Raw genomic sequence first — 12,127 nt, 5'->3', positions numbered from 1 at the left:
AAATCATTCCTAATCTGATGGATATACCCAAGTCCATCAGTTTATCACTCATATCTTGACAATCCTGAACATCTGAGCTCCATAAATTGAATTATCATATGGAGAATATTTGTAATAGGAATAACAATATTTATATTATTTTGAACAGATATAGTACTATTGTAGATTAGACAGAATTGCAATACAATATAAATGTCTACTTGTATAAGCAATTAATATTTACATGAAAGATAGATGACAAGCATAGGTTCATAGGTTGGTACTAGGCTATCAGCCCTAGGGCCTACACAAGCCTAGCCATAACAATTCCCTGATTATTTCTTCCCACAGTATTTACTTCCCTGGACCCCTGTCTAGTAGGGTGACTGACATGATCTCCATGGTGAATTTCCTATCTCCCATGCAATCATCAAGGTTCCTTTTGAAGAGGACCAAACAGGCACTCTGCTGAACATGTATGGGCAGTCTATTCCTGAGTCTGGGGAGTCTCTGGGTTAGGATCATAACCCTCCAGCATGTTTTGTTCATTGTGATGACAAGATTTTTTGGTCGATTTGTTGGTTAGAGCGTGTGTCTCTGAGGGATTGGGATTTCTTTAAGTGTAGCATGTCCAACAGCTCTGGGTTTGATATGGCCTTGTATGTTAAGCAGAGATCACCTCTGAGTAGACGATATGCAACAGAGTATAGGTGGAGTTTTTTAGATGGTCAGCATAGTGCATCTGTTTAAGCCTGTGATCCTTTTAGTGAGGTATTTCTGTTGCCTTTCCAGTTGTTGCAGATGTCTTGACAGGTACTTAGCAAACAGGGTGATGCATTCTATAATGGTTCTAATGAGGGATGAATACAGTGGGACAATGACCTCCGTTTTCCTGGATGAAAAACCCTTAGTGATGAGGTGTGCCACATAGAAGGATTTCCTGACTGTTGTGGCAATGTGGTTATTGAAGGTGAGACCACTGTCCACCTGTGTCCTAAAGTCTCTTATCACACTTTCAGTGTTTAGTGTACTGCCACCTATGTGGCAATTCATGGGTACATGTTTTTTCCCAAAGGCAATAACTATACATTTCATGGCATTGAGCTTGGACCCATGGCTCTGGAACCAAGCTTCTGTTTCTGTAAGGCCCTTTTGTAAAATGTCCACATCATTTGGGGATTCAATAATGGCTCCCAGTTTGCAGTCATCTTCAAACTTTGTTAGCCAGAGTCCCTTAGTGTTGGCCTGTACTTCAGAGACGTGGATGCCAAACAAGAGAGGTCCCAGGACTGAACCCTGAGGTACTCCACTTGTCACTTGTCTGGAGCTGGATTTGGAGTCAGCTACTTTTACAACGTGGGTTCTGTGAGTAAGCCAGTTGGCAACCCATTGAATGACATAGGGATTAATGCCTAGCTTAGTAAGTTTATCTATGATTCCAGTGTGGGGGATGGTCGAAGGCCATGGCGAGGTCCAGATAGGCTATGTGGACCACCTTACCCTTGTCCATGGCTCTGGAGACTGATTTGAAGAAGTCAATTAGGTTCAGGAGACATGATCGGCCCTTCACAAACCAAAACTGCATGGGGTCCAATATTTGAAGGTTGCCAATGTCTTTGTTTATAAGTTCCATGATAATACATTCCATGGCCTTGCAGATCAGGCTCATCAGACTGATGGGGCAGTAGTTCCTGGGATCCAAGGTGGATCCCCCCTTGTGGAATGGGATAATTGTAGCTGTGCGCCACTCAGTGGGCATGAAGCCTGAGGTGAGGCTATGATTAAACATGACACTTAGGTGAGGTGCAATTCAATCATAGCAAAGTAGGCTGTATCATATATAAAGTAGTATGTATCATATATAAAACCTCAGTAAAAGATTATAGCACACAGTTATTTAACATATTCACCCTTATTGATGAATTCTTTCAAAGCTTATTACTTAATATAAATGGATGATAATAATATTTATACTTAATGTTTATAATACAATGTATTTTACTGGCTATATCAGAAGTTATATTTCATTGTTTGCCAGCATTTAAGTAATCACTTTGTTTGTTGCTAACTTACTTAAAGCAGCAAGTTTGTTTTATGTGAACATTGATGAAAGTACATTTTAATTATCAGTGCATCCCTCTTTCCCCCATTTTCCACACATAAATATTTTATATCTGTCATTTCTTATTATCCAAAAACACAAAAAGGCAGAGGACTCCACATCGAGCTGATCTAATATTTTTTATTCAATAAAATCAGAAATAAAACCTTGTATAAATGCTTTCAGGCTAACATGCCCTTCATCAGATAACAAAGAACATTACAAAAAGTCATTTTTAAAATACAAAGCAACCAATCAACTTTCAGTATTTTACCCTCCTTTTCTTAAGGATGTGTTTTAAAGGTACAATAATGTTAATGCCTAGTGGCTTATCTGCCCCAAGTCTTATAATCCATCTAGTTTCTGCACATTCTATATCATTAAATAAGTCTCCTCCTCTAACATTAGGTGTAATCATCTGTATTGCCATGAACATAAATTTATGCTCCAAATTCATTCTCACATGTTGGGCTAGTGCATTATGTTCATTAAAATGCTTAATATCTGACATATGTTGAAATATCCTTGTTTTAAACATTGTGTTGGTCTTGCCTACATAATATGATTGAAATTCTGACACACAGCTATGTAAACTAAATTCTTAGTTCTACAATCTGCGTAACCCTTATATGTATATGGTGTACCCGTCCTTGGATGTGTAAATATATGTTGCTGCAGAATATATCGACATGCTTTACACTGACAGCATGGATATGTACCCATCTTCCTTGTGTATAAATTGCCCTTAGCATACTGCTTAGGTTCTTTACAGAGCATGTCCTTCAGACTCGTATTCTTTGTAAATACAAAGTTTGGTGTATCATCTAGTATCTCCTTCAACTTTGGATCTGTGTGTAACACCTGCCAGTGATGTTTAATTATTGTACAAATGTTACCCACATCACTACTGTATGTAAGTACCATATATGCATACAGTAGTGATGTGGGCAACATTTGTACAATAATTAAACATCACTGGCAGGTGTTACGTGGAATCCTCTGCCTTTTTTGTGTTTTTGGATTTATCTATGGTAGGCAGAGTGAAATTGGTGCAATAGACTTTTTGTTTGGCATATCATTTCTTATTATAAAATGAGTGAAATTACAGGTTAAAAACTAAAACTTTACTTATTGTGATTAATGATTACAAATTCCCTTTCCATATTTATAAATTGCCATTTTATGGCATATACTGAAAGTTTTTAGGTTTACATGACACCATTCTATTTTGTATAATCAGCAAAGGTTAAACTGAGTGATTATTGTCAATTTAATACTATTTGTTCAGGACGTGATTGTTACATTCTGTGACATTCCTAGTTCAGGCTTCTATTGTTTCCCTTGAACAAATTTGTCAGTTTGATGTCATTATAAATCATTAGTTACCTTGGTAACAGCTTAATTATTATATATGGTCACGATGGATTACAAAACCACAATTCAAGTTAAAGCCATTACATGACTTGTTATGCATATTTACTTATATAAGAAAGTCATCATGCTTCCCCTCGATGTTCAATACAGTCTATGTAATTTATGACAAGTTAAAACAGTAATGTTATTATACACAAGCCATTGTTATTAAAACCTGTCTTTCATATATAAATCCAGCAGACTGTTTCATCTTCTATGCCCATTATATATTTTATGTCTAGATTTACTAAAATCATACATTACATAACTATTCTGTGTGTTTTTTTTTGGGGGGGGGCTGCTGCTTAGTTATTTGAGAGACTACAAGCTGTAATGCTTACTCTTATTATTAGATCCTTCCAAGCATGCATATACAGTCCATAGACTTTAAATTGTGAAACCTTTTTAGTTTCTTATTTGTTATAAGTATATTTCCATCCTTACATACACACATATCAGTACTTCAAGCATGGGCAACAATGCCCAACCAGTTTTGCCAGAATTCCATTTACTAGTTCATGTGGTGTGTTTCTAGGCTGTTCTTAAAATATCTAAACAATATGTGTCCTGCTCACTTTTAGCAGTCTATTCCTTGCAGTGGCCACTTTGCAAGTGAACCACTCAACGCACCTTCCATTCCCACAGATATTTTCACGAAGGAAATCTGATGACTCTCTAGCACTTCCCGGCAACCCCAAGCACCCATAGAATCAGCTATCCCCATATACCCAACACGTTCGAGCAAGCTCACCTCCCAGACCACTGCAAAGGGTACTGTACAAGACCAAATGCTCTCTGTCTTTCACAATAACTCAGACTACCACTATTTTGTAAGTCCTTAATGTGTTTGGACCAAAATACATTTTAAATATAAAATTGAGCTTATTATTATTATTATTATTTTTTTTTATCAAGATTCAACTTAATGAGCTTAACGAAGTGTTAGGAGACCATCAATATGTGGACATGTGGTTTAAAACAGCCTTTTTAGTGTGTGTATATATATATATATATATATATATATATATATTTTTTTTTTTTTTTTTTTTTAAACCAAAAACTTCATTGCCGAGAATCATCTCGGAGGCTCCTCAGAGCCTTTAAGCATTATCGTCACTCTGTCTCCGTTACCATAGCAACCTCGGAACATCTATTTCTGTTACTGTGTCTGTGTACTGCATACCAGAGGCTCACGATGCACCTGAAGCAAATCTTCACTTCACTGGAACTTAAAGTCTAAATTCCTTCCCTTTCAGTGAGGCAGCAGCCAGGAAAAGAACAGAGAGCAAAGAGATAAAAAAAAAAAACCTCCCAACAAGCCGCTACAACAAGAGATAGCACATTCTTTCAGCCTTTCCACCTCTCACTTAGCAGATGTATAAACAAACTATTCTCTTCCAAAATATCCCAAATCACAGTTTTATCTACCCTCTTCCCCTGGATCCAGGCTAAAACACCAAATGTCTCTACCTAATACACAAGTTTACCTCGATCACAAGCCACAACCCACAGCTTCCCGGAGACAAAAACAGCAACATATAACAGCTGCCAGACCCAGCTGCATCCACACACACCATGTCAGGCTTAATCAAACAGCACTCAAAGCTATGATACCTGCCATAATTGATATTAATTATGTTTAGACAGAACAATAATGACATTTGTACTAGCTACCAGACACGGCTGCATCCATGCACACCATATCAGGATTGATCAAACAGCACTCGAGGTTATGATACCTGCCATAATTGATATTAACTATGTTTAGACAGAATAATGATGACATTTGTACTAAGAGCTTGCTACTATTATTTAATCAGGATATACATGACATTTCTAAATCATACTTTAACTGAAGAAGGCATTAGTCTCCATGACAGCATTTTTTAAAACACTCTACTGTTACTGCTATTATATATGACCTAATTTGTTACATTTGAGTCTGAACTCTGATGAATGGTACCTTGTTGAATTAGTTAATTCATTACTTAAACTATTATAAGTAAAATCAATGAAAAATCAACAAGATAGGTATTCATTGAGTTCAAGTAGGGGAATAGAAACTTCTATGTTTGTATTATATGTTGCCATGTTTGTCTCATATATAATGTATATAGTAAACCATCTTGACATACCTTTGTTTGTGAAGAATTGTTGGACTCTTTAAATATTCTGAATTAATCATTACTGTTTCTCAGTTTAAGAATCCCTCCTTTTTTTAAATAAAAACAGATGACAGGTGATGTACCATATCAGTTGATACTTTTAGAGATGTAGTTGTAAGAGTTATTTTTTTGGACAGCTATCTTGGAATCAGTTTTTTGTTTTTTTCTTTCTAGCATCAATCCAAGGATTTGTTTTCTTTATTCCTTTAAGAGTAGGGGCCATCCATTCCATTTCTTCTGGGATAGACACTATGTTGTTGTTTTTGTTGAATATAGTAGCTTCTTCTAAGTCATTAAAGGTTCTCATCTCATTGGAAAAAGCATTTTTATCTTGCATGGAAAGGCCAGCTGTGCTTCTATGTTGTTTTGCTTCAACAGTTTTATTATTGGACAGACTTTTTTCCTTTCTTTTAGTATTCTGGAAGAATAATTATCGTCAAACCTTATCAGGCTTTGATTGTATTTTATGGGTGATTTTCTCCAAGCAGATTTTAATATTAGTTCCTTCTCCAGAAATGAAAGACATTTTATAACTATGGATCTAGGTGGAGTATTTGTTGAGTTAGAAGCAGGTTTCCTCATTGCTCTATGTGCCCTTTCAATCCCAAATAAAAGTCCCTCTTTCAAGTCTAAAAATTCAGGAATCCAATTTGTTAAGAATGAAATAATGTCTTCTCCTTCAGTGTTTTCGGGTAGACCAAAGATCCTTATGTTGTTTCTCCTTTCCCTGTTTTCTAAGTCATCTATTTTGTTTAGCAACCATGTATTCTGTTTAAGCAGAAATTCTTCTTGGAATTCTTCCTCTTTGAGTCTCCCTTCAATGTAATTTAGAGAAGTCTCTATATTTGTTATTTTTGTATGGTGTTGCTGTAATAGTTCCTTAAGAGTATCAGTCTGTTTTTGAGAATTTAATTTGAGGTTTTCTAAGTCATTTTTAAAGCCATCCATCTTCAAATATAGTTCCTGTAAGGTAAATGTCATAAATTGCAGTTCTTTTTTCAAAGCAGAATCTGAATGAAAATTCCTTGAGTTGATCATATTCAGTGGCTCAATATATCTCCAAGTTACTTGACAGGAAAATGTTTGTATATCTCCACCAAAATTGATATTTGTGTAGCTTAGTAGTTTATTGATAGTGGTGCTGTGGTAGCATTGTCGCCTCACAGTAAGACGTTGTCCTGTTCGATTCTCATCTAGAGCATCTTCTGTGTGGAGACATGCATGAATGGGCGTACCTTCGTTGAAGGTTGTGCATCAGAGCTGGCAACTCGGCATGTAAAAATCTACTGCCAATCATTAGCGGACCGGAGTTCTGCTGTGGTGACACCTAACCGTGAAAAAGCCAAAAGACACAACAACAAAAAGTAGTTTATCTATAGGTTTCTGATGTTTTAAACTTGAAAATAATAAACATTTTCCTTTGTTTGCTGATGTAGTGACTTCTAGTGTATATATTTAGTACTTAGTTTATATGTTTTTTTATGTATTGTCGACTTTTGTTTTTGATATGTTGTATTATTGTTATTACTGAAAAACTGAATAAAGAGTTTTTGTAAAAAAAAGAAAATAATAACATTTTCCTGTATTATTATACTAGTTGATGGAGCTCTCAAAATTCACTGCTGTCAGTTGGCCATCTAGGCTCTGCCCCCACTGTAGTATTTCTTATTAGTGTAAGTACATATAAAAGGGTCCGTGCTACTTTTTCTTGTGCAAAATTTACAGTTTGGGGGTAGCACATTTAAATGTCCCTTTTTCAGAATGTTTTCTTTCTGTCTGTATTCAACAAAATGTCTTATAATCCTTTCCTTTTTAAAAATACAGTTAGTCTTATCCCCAGAATTGTCTTTATATGCATGTTGTCTGCTATAATTACCCAGTTTTTCAGTGATGGATTTACAGATTTTTTATAGTCATTGGAAAAAGTGAAGACCATGTTCATTTTTCATTGTTCAGTCGTACACTCTGTAAAAGGGTTTCCAAAATGTAGGGAGCCTGTTAACCAGAATGAGGGATGAAGGTTCATTGCTTTCTGTTAATATTTTCATTGGGTTGAGAATATGGTTCACTTCTCTGGTAACCCACAAAATAATCCTTCTGAAGATTTGCTAAGTTATAAAGTTATGTATTTCCTTTGACAGTTAATTAAAATTCACTCCAAAAGTTGTTGCAGTTTTTCCTAACATAAAGTTTTCCTAGAAGCCAATCACTGAATACAAATTTAATGGTGCTGCAAAGCAACTGCATCCTTATTGAAAGTGCTCTCATCACCATCACAGAACATGGTCTTCCAGTGTTGATTTCAATTAAAACATTTGTAAAACAAGATTACCAGTTTATGGTTCATTTCACCCTCTGAAACACAACAGAGCCACTTTCTGCAAAGAAAAGGTATTGCCCTTCATGAAGAGATCTAGCATGGCAACCCAATTCACTAATTTGCAAACATCATTTTCCAAACACACCATCTCACCCTTAGAATTGATTCAACAGTAGCTACCTTATTTACCTTTACTCTGTCTTGTTCCACTCTTGTAGGATTCATCAAATCTTTATCCATCTGCGATCCCAATACTCTAAAACTCACTTCTGTGGGCTGTTGAAGCATGGCTATGTTTTGTCAATTAAAAGCAAGTTACTGAATCATCCTACAAATATTCAGTGGTGGACGTACCTTGAAACATAGATGAATGTCCAAAGCAATATGCATATCATGCACATGTTCGTTATTTTTTTCAACAAGAAGTCAAACAAAATGCCTTGTGATTCCAGGTCTCATGTAGTAAATAGCATTTCTCCTGGGCTCCATCGCAATATATTCAGTTTTTTAACATCAAACATGTTATTTGTTGTTGGACACCTCAATTTTATTATCGTAAGCTGTCTATGGCTCCCAATCACCTATGCCATATAACCCTCCCCCAGGGAAAAGCTAAAATTAGCCCTTAGATGATCTGGTCCTGCTTAGAGATGCAAGTACCCATGGCTGAAATGGCAGATGCCATGCATCCCTCACATGCCTCAGACATCTATGGCTCAGAACCTTCACTTTTACTTCATCAGCAATCCAGCAGAAACACCACTTGAGATAATGGTACTTGCCTCATCCAAAAATCAGTTGTGGCTATTTATAGATGCCTTTCTTTTGGGTCCTAACATAAGACCCTCTTAGACTAGTGGTGGCTACTACAGCTGAATGGACAGTTGTGCTTGAAAATATAGTATAATACAGGGTCACACTATTCAACCTGAGGGAAAAGGACCACCAAGTCATCTTTCTGCCAGATTTCACTCAAACACTCTGTAATCATTTATAGGACCATGAGAACAAAAACTGTAGAAACAGCACAAGGATTTGGGGTATACAGAAGAGAGTGGAGCAAAAAGATATGCTATGATTTCTGCAGCTTTACCTACCAACAACCTGGGGTTTAGAATCCATTATTAAAATTATGTTGGATATGGCAGATCTTTCCCTAGCCCTCACACCTTCACCCATGACCCTCTTAGACTAGTGGTAGTTCATTTTCTATTTTATCAACAGAAGGAAAATGTGCTGCAAGCAACTTGGACTGAAAAGGGTTATGTCTACCTAGGGCATAACATCAGGTTTCATAATGATTTTTCAGTGTTGGTGCTGGCTAAATGAAGATCTTGGTTCCCCCTCTGGAAATATCTAGTAGTAAAAAAGATCAAAACATCTATGATCTATGCAGCCAAACTTATGGTAATATTCCAAGAAGGACCTTGTATATTCTAACAAATGGAGGAAGCTATAAATTATCTGAAGGAGAAAGTATCAGTTTTTTTCCTGGATAATATGGATTGGTCAGCCACTTTACTCAAGAGTGACAGAGCCTCAGAGGGACACTTAATTGTTTCTACAGATCCCAAAAGATCCCAGAGTGTCACCTTCCAAAAGAAATATGCTTCTACTGAGGGGTTACTGACATGAACAGAGTGGTGAGCTCTGAGCAGCTTAGCTATCCCTAGAAAAGTGGTTTCCAGCTCAGAAATTGTATTTTATTGACCGTTTTGGGCTACTTCTGTCCCTTTCAATTTTCTGAATTAAAAACCCATGTTTGCACGGTTTTTGGCTTGTTTTACCTCAGCAATTCCTGTTTGGGTGTCCTGCAGAGTTCTACAGCAGCAAAAAGAAGATAGAAAGACTTTGCTTGATTATAAGTATCTTTTTTTGCTTTCTTTAGCTTGATTTTGCTTGCCATGCTTTATTACAGCTGTTTTACAAGCTTTTGTATTTAATTTAACTGTTCTGTGCTGACTTTGCCTACTGCACTTTATATATTCATTTTTTTTTCAACTGCATTTACTGTTACAGGCTACACAGTCAAGTGAGCTAGCCTTTTAGAGCCTTATAAGTGAATTTTACTACTGTATTTCTGTTTGTGTACACAAAAAAATCCTATCTACTTGCTTGTTTCCCAACTTTTTCTCAAACTAGAATAGTCCAGATCTCAGATTTGCTGATTTTAGGACTGTATTTTGTGTTCTGAGTTGTCCAGATCTTGCAGAGATAGAGGGAAGTCTTTCTGCTTATCATTGGGAGTGGTAAACTCTGAGCAGCCTATCTATCACTAGTGGAGTGGTTTCCAGCTCAGGAATTGCACTTTATTGGCCATTTTGGGCTGCTTCTATCCCTTTCAACTTTCTGACTTAAAAACCCGTGTTTGTGTGGGTTTGCGCATTGTGCAGCGCTGCTAAGCTAGGGTAAACTATTACCAGTGCCTTAAAGTCTGCTCTTCAAATTTACCCTTAGATCTTGCTAGCTTTCATTTCTGAGCACTCAGTTCTGATCTCTAAACCCAACACTTGCTCAGAACCTCTTTCAACTGTCTTTGTAAGCATACCAACTGCTAGTAGCACTAACAAAACAGCTTCAGTAATTAAAAGGAAACAGAACAGCTCCAGCACTTAAATAACTAAACACCTATCCAGGCACATCTAAAGGTCAGTTCCCTATGCTTTCTCCTATTAACATGGTGAACCTGGGCATCCTGAGGCAATGTAGCAATTGACTCATGTACACAGACAACCCTCTCCTCCTACCTCCAGACATATTCACTTGTGAGAGATGCATGTACATTGCCAAACTAGAGGCCACACTTTCTCAAACCAAGACTGGGCTAGCCAGTATAGAGGAGAAGGTTAACACACACATCACACCTCATAGAACATGTAGCTCCCTGGGTCACACACCACCACACCTCTTATATAGTAACACAAAACACACACCCACTTTTGCTGAGGCTCTCAATAAAAATCTTCCCATGCAACAAGACCTCTGAAGCAGAAATGCAAGCAACCATCTCACCAAAACACAACCCCCAAGACACATAGCCCACATAAACAGTGTGCCACTCAGCCCAAGCCATTACGGCAAAACAGTCTACCCAATACACTAGTCATAGGTGATGCAACAGTAAGGAACACTGATGTCCCACTCGCTAGGTTAAATAAGGAGAAATTTATGGTCAGCTGCCTGTTGGGTGCCAGGATTTGCCACATAATGCATGCACTTGGGTCTCTCCACAACAAGTACAAATATGACTCGGTCATTGTCCATGTTGGTGTGAACAAGCTAAGATGTACCTCCCTGGACTACAAGAAAAGAGACATGGAGGACATTTCAGATCTTGTAATCCAGGCAGGTATTACCCTAGCCCTGAGTAGCATGCTACCGTCGCCTAGAATGATACTACAGTACAAGCAGAAAATGATTGACTTCAACAATTGGCTAAGTTTCTGGTGTCATTCAAAGGGGATTCAGTATCTGTCTGCCTGGGATGATATGATCGACAGACCTCGATGCTTTGCCTGAGATGGCCTGCATCTGTCAACTCTGGGATTCTGGATACTGGCAAAGGTTCTTGCCACCCCTATAGTGCCTTTTTTAGACAATGCCCTGAAGACAAATTTACCACCATAACAACAGCTAGCAAATGGAACCTGAAGGTTATGATACTCAATACTAGAAGCCTAAATCTCAAATACACTCACTCGCGTCACTCCTTAAACTGGAGATCATTGATCTTTGTGTAGTAACAAAGGCCTAGTTCAAGGCTCCAGAGAGAACCCCAGCACTACCAGGTTACATTGCATTTCAGACCTTTTGGCCCATAAACCTGGACTGAATCCCTAAAGGAAGTGTGGACCAAAGCCCCAAAGGCGGTGGTGTATCCATCTTCATAAAGGATACACACAACTCCAGACTGGTTGCCCAACATAATGCATCAGAGATACTACAGGCACAACTAACTAAATAAAACTGCAATCCTGTTTGTAGCATGCAATAGATCCCCCACAATGTCCCAAGACTCCCAATCTGCATTCCTGAACACTATGGAAAGCATTAGGGTTGAACCCAATACCCTTTTACTGGGAGACTTTAACTACCCCTCCATTAGCTGGAAAAATTACTCCTGTTTCAACTCATTCACCTAACGATTTC

This window comes from Protopterus annectens, chromosome 2.part1 (genome assembly GCF_019279795.1).
Source record: "Protopterus annectens isolate FY-2018-M chromosome 2.part1, PAN1.0, whole genome shotgun sequence".
Lineage (NCBI taxonomy): Eukaryota > Metazoa > Chordata > Ceratodontiformes > Protopteridae > Protopterus > Protopterus annectens.
This window is presented reverse-complemented; position numbering follows the sequence as displayed.